General features: G+C 36.6%; 1 pseudogene; it reads right to left on the bottom strand.

Moving 5' to 3' along the window:
• Positions 1-9,578: 9,578 nt before the first annotated feature.
• On the bottom strand, positions 9,579-10,831 carry LOC102826811 (annotated as a pseudogene).
• Between the last annotated feature and the right edge of the window lie 875 nt (positions 10,832-11,706).

The raw sequence follows: 11,706 nt of genomic DNA on the forward strand, positions 1-11,706 counted from the left end.
TCCACATAATTCACAATAAAACTTAAAAAAAAAATGCTGCAAAAGGCATTATAGTGATTTTTTGTTTGGTTTTATTTTTTTTTATTTATTTATTTATTTTTTTTTTGCAGATTTATACATTTATTTGATCATAAACTTAGTTTTCATCCACATTGACTGTAGGTTTTTGAAAGTGGTGACAGGCACATAGGTCACAGGTATATAGAGTTTGTTTGGTGAATCTTCATCCTCGGTACGTTTTCTGGACAACCGCACCCGGATATGGTATGGGACGTTCCTGATTCCTTTGGCCCAGACAGCTTTGTTGAGCCTGGTGTCAATGCGCACCTCTGGTGTTGCTATCTCCTTCATGGCAAATTGCCGAATCTCCTTGAGTGCTCAAGGAGCACGCTTCTTGAAGCCTACTCCATGGATGGATGAGCTTGTGAATGTTGATGGTGTAGTCTCTGGTCACCATTTCATTGATAGCAGAACGACCCTTCTTCTCGCCACCCTTCTTTGCAGGAGCTATAGTGGTAGAATCAGGTTGGAAAGGCATTATACATTTTTTTTCTTAATTATAATATTGACAAGGGTCATGTCAACACAAGTAGGGAGTACAATAAGAATAGTTTAGAATACGTGCTTTGGAATGAGGAAATCATGAGTAAGAGAGCAAGTCTCAACTCATCAACCATAAGTGAGTCACAGTCTTCTGTGAAATAGAAATATCACACTCACAAATTCTCCTGAGATTTAAATGAGATACTGTTCATAGATGACTTAACATAATTCCTGAGGTTAGAAGAACTAAAAAAAAGGTAGCTATTAATTTAAGACAGAGATTGTCATTTTTTAAATTAATATTTTATTGTGAATTTGATGAAATTTTACATAGGAAATCAAGGTTTCCATTTGACAATTTCTACCTACACGAATTGTTCATAGGTGTTAGTTACATTTCTCATAATGTGTGTCAATGTTCTCTTTCATTGAGCTCTGGTTGTTCTTATTCCCATTACTTTAGATTCCCTGAGAGATTATAGTTTTGTCAAATGGAATATTCTAATTTGATATAATTCAAAAAGACTGTAGTTGGCTTTTCAAAATCAGTTTTAAAAAGAGCTGCATAAGAAGATGCAATTTTGTGTCTTTCTTATTTAATTATAACAGGTTTTAATAACAAGGAGTTCCTTGCCAGCTCTAACTGAGGTCTCTGACGTTTGAAAATGCCAATAACATAGAAAGAAACATCTTACCAAATTTATTTCAGGAGGTAGGTATACAAAATTGTTTCATATAGTCTTTGAATTTCTGATAGAAAAAGGAGAAGCCAGAAGATCAGTACTTGTCTTTGATGCTTTGGAAGCAGTTCTTTTTGCAATGTACCTGTGAATTAGTCCTGCAAGAAAATTCAAGACTGAACATGTTATGGACTTAAGCAAAATAGTAATGATTAGGAGAGGCACAGTGTTCTTCTAGCCCATGTATCTTCTCTGCCATTGAGAATGTTTTCATTGGCCTCAGCAAACAGGACCAGTGTCCAGGACAGAAAGTAGTGTAGCACACTTTCAATGAGGCAGTAGACTATATAGGTCAACTGTTGTTGTTTAGTACCATCAAATCACTTGGGATTCATGGCTACCGCTGTACAAGATTTCCAAGGAGCAGCTGATGGTTTGACCCACTGACCTTGCAGTTAGCAGTAAAGTGCTTATCCAATAGTGTCATACCAGGATTCCATATAGATAAAAAGAGGTTTTGAAATGAGACTGTTTGGGTTCTAATCTTCTTTATATTATTTGCTCTTAGACTAGACTCAAGATTTTTAGAATCTTTAAGGCACACTTTATAATGGGGATAAAAAATGCAACCTAGTTTATGATACCCCTAAGAGAATTGCATGGGATAGTTTATATAAAACATATCATAGAACTTACTCAGAGCAGTAGAAAATTAGATATAAATGACTCTTATTATGCAAATAAATATCATTTGATAGTTTTATTTACAAAAGATGAAGAAAACACAAATCTGGGCATGAAAGACACAGCTTCAAATTCCTAATTATAATTAAAGAAGGATTATTTTAAATGCTTAACTGTTTTCTGTATAACATTCTCTTCTGACCCAGAGAGTTTTATGTATAGATAATACTTCAGGGAGAAACATTTCTGATGAGAGATTATAAAAGCTATTTAGTGAAATAATTTCAGTGCCTTATAAATTTTTTTGTGTGGGGATTGCTTGAAATGCTTGCACTGACAAAAATATGTTATGTAAAATCTATTCACTCATCCCATAAATGCCCCAGTGTTAACCCCACCTGCCATCTACCCGCACCAAGTCTTAGTGAACACACAGAGGAGGTATGGTGCAGGGCCTAAGAAAGCTACAAGGATTACAAATCCTAACAGAAACCCTCTCCAGAAGACAGCCTCTGGTGGAATTCTTTGATTAATTTATTAAAACATTTCAGGTCACCAGCTTTAAATTTTACAAGTGTAAATTTACTTTAATTTCACCAATCCCTTGAAAGAACTTCTGGTAGCTCTGCACCTGATGTTAAAATACTGCTGCCAGCACAGTTATTTATAGGCCAAAATCCCATGGGAAATAAACATATCTTTTGATATTGCTGAGCTCGTTACATCTGATAGTGACTTTTTCTTCTCTTTAAATTTATTTCAACATACGGAATCTCTCTTTCTGTGTTTTTTTTTCTTTCTCTTTAAAATCTATTTGTAAAACAAAGAAAATGATATCATGGTGTTCCTTGTATGGTTTCTGGCATTTTCCAATCTTAATATTTCCATTATTGAAGGAAATAATAATATAAATGTTTTCCCTATTTTTACTGGTTTTGAATTTCTAAGTTAAGATAAATATCATTAATATAAAAGGAAAAGTGCATTATTCAAAAGCATCAGAAGTTTTTCAACAAGTGCCAAATGGTGTGTGAATACAATGTTTCATTTTTGTTATTATCTGATAAAGCTAGTGTGACAACAAAAAGACCTGATACCAAGTAAAAGGAAAAAATAGAATTCAAAACAAAACAAAACTAAACTATATAATTTTGTTACTGAGACTGATTCTGTTATTGTAAGACAATACATTACACAGCTCCAACGAACCTGTGACACTCTAGGATAAATCACTGGACTGCAAGTCGATTTGAACCACAAAGTTGGTGGTTCAAACTCACCAACCGCTCCTCTGAAACCCTATTCAGAATTGCTATGAGTCAGAACTGACTCACAGCACTGAGCAACAACAAAAAAAAACCTCTGAGGCATCAGGATTAATTATTTTAATATGAATGGTGAAAATATCTAAATTATAAGACAAAAACAAACAAATGTGCCATTAAGTCCATTTTGGCTCACAGCGACCTTGTATAGGGTATCTGAGACTGTAAATTATTACGGAACCAGACAGCCTCATCTTCTTTCCTTTAGAGTGGTTGGTGGATTTGAACAGAAGGCCTTGCAGTTAGCAGCCAATGGCTCTGTATTATAGTATTATACAATTAGAGTTTATATAATGTCTCAGGATATCATCGAATAAATGGTAACATTATTTATTAATTTTCTGTCACTAACCTCTCCCTTTTATTTGACCTTTGTTATTGCTTGTTTTTCAACTTAATTTTGGATGCATGAAATATTGCTAATTATTTGAGTGGCAGTTTGTGTAGCCCTTTCACATAAAATATAACTTTAATAATTTTAACCAGCTTGAAGAGATATATGAAAGGAATGCTTATCCTCTTTATTCCTTCTTGCACAAAGAGAAACTGAATATTGAGGAAATCATTATTTGGGAAAAGTCACTCAAGGAATTAATAACAAAGCTAAATTCCAATTATTTTCTTTCTATATTTGGACTTAATAGTACTCTTCAGCAGAAGCATCAGTTTATGGAATGCTGCAGAGATGAGTCCTGGTGTGGTGCTGTGGGTTAATGCACCAGACTGCAAAGTCGTTTGAACTGCAAGGTCAGCAGTTCAAGCTCACCAGCTGCTCCTCGGAAACCCTATATAGGATAGCTATGGGTCGGAACCAACTCGATGGCACTTCACAACAACAACAGAGATGATGTTAGGTTGTTGTTATTAGTATTAATTCCTATAGAGTTGGCTTCATATTGCCTACTCTTGCACCATTTTCACCATGTTCATTGTTGTAGCCTCTGTGTATTTTGAGTGCCTTCCAATCTAGAAACCTAATTTTCCATCAAGCACTCTATTAGAATATGGAATTTTCATTAGCTAATTTTAAAGATTAAATCACAAGGCCTTTCTTTTTAGTCTGTTTTAATCTATAAATTCACTATGGGCGACTATGCTGGTGGCATAGTTTCTAACATCATAGTAACATATAAGTCACCATGGTATGACATACTCACAGACAGATTGTTTATCAATTGACATTCCCTCAAAGTAGAGATGAGATTGAAGCAGGGATGTTAGGTAACTCATGGTAAAGAGAAGCTTACAGTGTGCTTTTGTTGTTGTTTTTGTTAAGTGCCATCAAGTTGGTTCTGATTCTAACTGAGCCTAAAAGCTTGCAGCAACCCAGATGTTCCACTTTTCTATCCCATTTGAGATACTTTTTTGGTTGTAATGTTTTTTCCCACTGTGCCTGCCTGAAAGATTCTTGTTCTTTATGCATCACATAGAGGAGATGATCCACTTCTCTGGGATGTCTTCACTCCTGCATATCTCTGTTTCTAAGAAGGAACATTTTTCTGTGATGCTGTAACATATTCTGATTATCTCATTTATAGATTCAGCAATTATAGAACATTGGACTCTTAAAATTGAAGGGGATTTACATTCTAATTATTGTTCAAATATTATCTCCTCTCTGAAACTTCCTGGGAGACCATCTCTCTAGGGTGACATGCTTTATATGAATTTATTCACACATCGGTGTAGCCATTTATACATACGTCTATCTTAAGGTGCTGTAGGATGAGCACTGGACTGAGAACCACAAGGTTGGCAGTTCAAACCCACCATCCTTGGAAACCCTATTCAGGATAGCATGAGTTGGAATCAACTTGACAACACTTAATGACAACAACAACAATCTCATAAACTAGACTGTTATCAATCACTTTGAAGGTTCAAGCTTGCATCTTGTTTATATTTTGCATTGCTGGAATTGCATCCTGACATTGTTGAATGTAGGAAGGGAAACAGGAAAAATGAAATGAAAGAATATGTTCTTGTCCAAGTAGATGCTTAGTCATTCTATGGGGCAAGGATAACTCTTCACATATCAGTACCTGCCACACTGTACTCTTGGAACATGTCTATAGATATTGAGTCAGCTTGATTGTTAGAGACAGCAATATATTATTTCCTTGATATTATATTAATGGTTAATAATTACTGTCAAGTAAACCATATTAAAAGTATTAAAAAGCATTTCCCAATAGCCATCGAGTTGTGCTGGCTCCAGACAGTCTGGAATTGATTCAATTCTTTGTTATATGAAAGGAAAAGGAAATATATTTATAAGCAGTATGGTTAAAAATAAACATATAATTCTATCTGGGTTTTATGCATAAGAAGCCATTCGATCATGCTGAGGAAGTCATCTTATTGAAATAATAATGGAATAATATTAGGAAGGTTTTACAAAAATGAAGGCAAGTATAGTAACTTACCTTGGTGATTGGTCATTGAAAGAAAATAAGATGGTACTTAGTTAAAGAGCATCTTTTAGCAGTAGCATATACTTCCCTGAATTTTAAAAGTCAAATGTTGATTTATGTTGGAAAACCTGAGGCCTCAATCATGATTCAGTTCAAGTATTAGATAATATCACAGAATTCTGTCATGCATTAGAAAATGACACAGAGTGTTGAAATGTGGTATAGGTTTACTCAACTTTGAAGAAGTCATTTGTAACAATAGAAAGGAATTGGAAGTATAAGAACATACTTATTGAATGATAGTGATTTATTCAGTAATATTTGTAGAGAGGATACTATGGGTCAAACCTTGAGAGAATCAAGGAAAGATAAAACTTAATCTGAAGGAGCTCACACTGTCTAGTGTGGCAAAGAAGGGGAAGTAATAGGTTAAAAAATTACTATAAAGCATGGAAAAGACCACATTCAAAGTACATGGGTTAAGGAGGGAATAAAAAGGACTGTCCTGTTTCTTGGAGTAGAGTAAGGCATCCATACAAGGTTTACAGAGGAGGAGATGCCCGCTCTGTGACTTAAAACATAAAATAAATTGGCATTTCTTTAAGGTGAAGAGGAGCTTGCAGGAATGGAACCACATATATTAAAGCAAAATCAAGCCTGATAATTTCACATAATTTGTTGCAGCTGGAGACCCAGAGCCCTTGAAGGTGGCACCAGTTTGCATGTGGAGATTTAAATCTAATCTTACAGGATGCTTCAATTAACCAATCTGAATTTTTTGTTAGCAATTACCTTTATATACATAAATAGGAAGCAAAACCCACCAAGATGTTTATGTATATGTAAATGAGGAACACAAATTTTATGTGAGCTATGAGGAAAGTTATTTATCATTGTGATTTTCATATATTAAGTGAACAATCCAGTAAATGAACTTTAGAGGCAGAAAGAACTTTTTCCCCATCTCCACTTTGCCACATATTATCTCGATATGTTTGTGAACATTATGTAAACAGTTTAACAACAGATTTCTCTGTGAAAAATGTAAATGTAAATCATGAATTCATCTTGCAGATTTTTACTTGGTGCTTAGTAGGACTTCACAGAATGACCTACTAGTAATAAACTAGTAATAATATATATTTGAGCTGGGTGGAGGTTTATTATGACAAACTCAGGGTTTAAGTGCACAGAGGATATCTTCACATGTATCACCTAATCAGTCAGTTCAATGGATGATGTTTTTTGCTAGCCTTTTTTTGCTGATAGCTCACCAGACTGTTCAGAAACTGCAAGAGAAGAACTACTGTAATAAGTAAAGTTTTTGGGTCTCTTTCCCACACTGGCTGCTGGTTCCATCTCCCATTGTGTTCGACTCTTAGGAATCTTAGGAATTTCTTTGTGTCCATGCCTACAAAGTAAAATAAAGATGATTAGTTTTTCAACAACTCTAATACACAATGAAAGGAGCTCTGGCAGTGTAGTTGTTACGAATCAGTCTGCTAATCTCACAGTCAGCAGTTCGAAACCACCAGCAATTCCGTGGGAGAAAGATGAGGCTTTCTGCTCCCATAAAGATTTACAGCCTCAGAAACCCAGTACAGGGTCGCTATGAGTCTGAACCGACTCCATGGCACATAACAACAACAACAATATACAATGAATGTTTACCCTGTCTCAGGCACTGTAATAAATGGTGTAAACAAATTGTCTTTTATAATTCTCAAGACGGCACTGAGTACTATTATGATTACTGCTGTTGTTAGGTATAGTCGACTTGATTCTGACTTAGAGTAACCCTGTGTACAGTGAAACTAAATTTCCAGGATCGCCCACTCTTGTGCCGTCCGCACAATCATTGTTAATTTTGAGTCCCTTGTTCCAGCCACTGTATCAGTCCGTCTTGTTGTAGGTCTTGATCTTTTTCATTGACTTGTTATTTTTCCAATAACAAGTTCATCTCCAGGAATTGATTCTCCTGATAAAGTGTTCAAAGTACTTGAGATGAAATCTCACCATCTTTGCTTCCAAGGAAACTTTTGGCTGTACATCTTCCAACACAGTTAATGATTTTAGAGGTAAGAAAACTGAGGTTTAATATGGTTAAATTATTTGCAAAATCAAATATTTTGTTACATATCTGTTACCTGAATTCAGCGCATATTTTAATCTCCAAATTCATTAACTTAATCATTGATATAAAATAAAATTTTATTTGTTACAAATATAGACTATTTCCTGCAATTAGAAAAAATGGGTGAGCAGGGAAAAAATGCTTATCTCTTCAACTTTATTTTCTTGCCATTGTTCTAGCATGCCAACACCAGGCTTGATATATTGAGATTCCAGCCTTGGTATTTTGTTTCTTACTCTAGTCTTTATTCCTCATATTTCCCTCCTGTGATCATATATACTTGTTAGTGCCATCCAATTCATTCTAACTCATAGTAATCCTGTTAAGGGTTTCTGAGAAATGGTTGCTCGATTTGAACTCCCAACCTTGCCACTAGCAGTTCAGTGCTTATCCTACAGTGCTACACCAGGAGACACTGAGGACTATTTATTAAACAAAGGATCCCTGATGACATAATGATTAAAACAGGCCAGTGAGGACCAACGTGCACTGACTCAAGCCATGGTATTTTCAATAGCCTCATATGCATGTGAAATTTGGACAATGAGTAAGGAAGACTACAGAAGAATTGATTCTTTCAAGTTATGGTGTAAGAAAAGAATATTGAAAGTACAAAGGACTATCAGAAGAACAAACAAATCTGTGTTGGAAGACGTACAACCAGAATGTTCCTTAGAAGCAAGGATGGCCAGACTTTGTCTCTTATACTTTGGACATATTATCAGAAGGACATTATACTTGGTAAAGTGAAAGGTCAGCAAAAAAGAGGAAGAGATGGTTAGGCACAGTGCCAGCAGCAGCAATGGGCTCAAACATAGCAACAACGGTGAGGATGGCACAGACCAGGTAGTGTTTTGTTCTGTTGTACATAGGGTTACTATGAGTCGGAACTGACTCAAAGGCACCTAACAAATGAAGTAGACACTGGGCTTAATACGAGACTGAAAGCATGTTTTCGTCCCTTGCAGGCTTGTAGCATGCATAACAATACAAAGAAGAGGGTTAAGCAATAATTATAATACATTGTGACAAGTGTTACATAGCAATATAGGAAAGCGTGAGTAACTTTGCCTGAATTGGAATTACCCTGTTTCTTATTTGATAAACTTCATTGTAATGAACCAACACTACAGTGACAAATATAATTGATTTTCTAGCTGGACCATGAAGGAGAGTTTATAAGGTTAACTAAAAGCAACATACATTTCTTTTCTGCCAGAATTACTCCATGAGGCATATTTATGGATTCTTTTTTTTTTTTTTTCCTTCTGGCTATAATACAAAGAAGAAAATGGAATGGACTCCTCTAATTCTGAGTAGGTGCCAACAACTCTAGAGTCCCCTTTACATGCTCCTCTAATTTACCCTGCTACATCTTTGGTTCAGTGTTTTGGGGAGACAGTCAGACTTGGATGGAGAGTTATGGATCACATAATTTTGAAGAAATGGAAGGGAGACTGCTGTGGGCTTTAGATTCAGGGACATGCCTGCATTCCTAGTACACCAACTGACTGGGGTGTGACTCCATTAGGGATCTATTAACATGAAATTTTGCACAGTTTCCTAAAAAACAATTCTTGATGATAAGTCACCAGCCAATATGACAGGATGTAGGCGCTCATGTAATACATATAATGACAATGTTTATATGGGTTTATGTTTTGTTCATATTGATATAGAAGAATAAAAAAATTTCAATGATGGTCATTTTTAAGTTCCTGTCTTCCTGACACCAGTGATGCCTTGAAAAAGCTGACATTTACTTTTCTTTTTTTAACTCAAAAAGCATTATTTCATTTTAAAAAGTATTTAGAACACATAAAACAAGGCAACATTTTTTTTTTTTCTCCTCTTCAGGGATAGGATCTGTTGGTGGCTCCTCACAGCTGCACTGTTGGTCTCTGAGCAGGTGTTACTGTTACTGGTCCCTTCCTCTGCCATAGTGTCAACCCCTTCCTGCCCACTCTCCTTATCCTTAGCAGTCGACGTGCCTTCTTCACCATTCTGCAGGCTTTCTGTCATTTCCTCAAGGTGGGTCTCCTCTGTCTGCATTGGAATGTTCTCATCTTCCTTCTTTTCTTCTGTTTTGAGAGCTGCTTGCTCTTCCTCAGGAACAATGCTGCTATGACTGCATTCAGCCTGCTCTGAGGTCTCCTATCCCCTTTCTTCATGCCTTTTGCTGGCCTGTTCATGCCTGTGCAGTTTCAATTGCAATTTTCTCCATGTCCACTTCTACTTTCAAACTGCAAAGGCTTTTCAGTTCACTGCTGAATGAGTGTGTGCTCTCCAGGAATCTCCTCTTCTTTTCCTCATGCTGCTCCTCTATTTGAAGTTCAGCTTCCAGTTTTCGCTGATGAACTATTAAGGACTAGACCTGTCATTTGAGGACCTGCATTCTAGCTGTTGTGACAACTGACCGGACATCTGGTATCACACTCTCACTAAGGATCTCACTGATGAGATGGTGGTTTCTTTGGAAACGGGCAGTGGCTGGATGCTTCATTGAAAAGCCATCGTCATAATTATCTTGGTCTTCAGCAGGCTGAATGCTCACCTAAGGTTCTTCTCCTTTCTCCATGTGAGACTGTCTCTGTCAACTTTCTTCCTCTGAAGTGCTTCTGTTTGAATTTTTGCATATATGTATGGAAGGTATGTGGGGGAGTTATGTTAGGCCTTCATAGACTCATTGTATTCTCTCTTCTCTGCTTCATATTTGTTTAAATATTCCTCTTTTTCTTTGTCAGTAAGATCTCACCACATGCCAACAATAATCTTGTCAATCTCCCACAGCTTTACATCAGGGTTGGAAGCTGACCTTTCTGCTGTACTTCATGTAGGGCATCAGAGGCTTATCTGGTGGTTTTGGGGGTTTTTAGAATCGTAACCAGAGGATACCGTGACCCAGCTGTTGGTGCCGGGGTTCCCTCCCAGCCTGTAGTTGTTGTACGCAAGATGACGGTATGGATTGTATCCCACAAACCCTGGTGCGCTAGGCATTTGTGTTACAGGTGCTGGGGTGGGAGGTGGGGCATAAGATGGTCTTTTTGACATTTTGGAAAATTTACGTTCTCAGTTCCTTAAGAATGAATCTGAGACACTGCAGGCAAATAGAGCCAACATTTACCTTTTTATGAATAAAGTACACATACTCTGATCAAAAGAAGAACTTGTGTTGATAAGGGCTTGAAAAGGCAGTGGAGGCCACATTCAGGGAGGTGAATGTTACCTCTGGGACTTGAAAAATAACAAGATAGTAGACTAAAGTATAGACTATCCTTGAGATTGAAAACTTTTAATCCTAAAAACACTAGGGATCATTGAGCTTTTCTGCAGGACGTAGCTGAGTGGGACATCCTAGGAAGGGTAAATCTACACCAAAATCACCAAAATCCAGGCTTAGATTTTCACAAATGTTCTTGTTAGGTGCTTTTGAGTCAGTTTCTCTCATAGTGACCATACGTACAACAGAATAAAATACTGTCTGACCCTACACCATCCTTACAACTGTTGCTATGCTTGGGTCTATTCCATCTACCACTGTATCAATCTATCACACTGGGGATCTTCCACTTTTTTGCTAATTCTCCACTTTATGAAGCATGATGTCCTTCTCCAGGGATTGGCCCGTTCTGATAACATGTCCAAATATGGCTGTACTTCTTCCAGCATAGATGTGTTTGTTCTTCAGGCAGTACATGGTACTTTCAATAATCTTCTCCAACACTATAATTAAAATGCAATGATTCTTCTATGGTCTGTCCATATTCATTGTCCAACTTTCATATGCATATGAAGTAATTGAAAATATTATGGTTTGGGTCAGATGTGCCTTAGTCCCCAAACTGTTATCTTTGCTTTTGAACACTTTTAAAGAGATCTTGTGCAGCAGATTTACCTAATGCAATATATCATTTGATTTCTTGACT

The sequence above is a fragment of the Chrysochloris asiatica genome, unplaced genomic scaffold (assembly GCF_000296735.1).
Source record: "Chrysochloris asiatica unplaced genomic scaffold, ChrAsi1.0 scaffold00163, whole genome shotgun sequence".
Classification (NCBI taxonomy): domain Eukaryota; kingdom Metazoa; phylum Chordata; class Mammalia; order Afrosoricida; family Chrysochloridae; genus Chrysochloris; species Chrysochloris asiatica.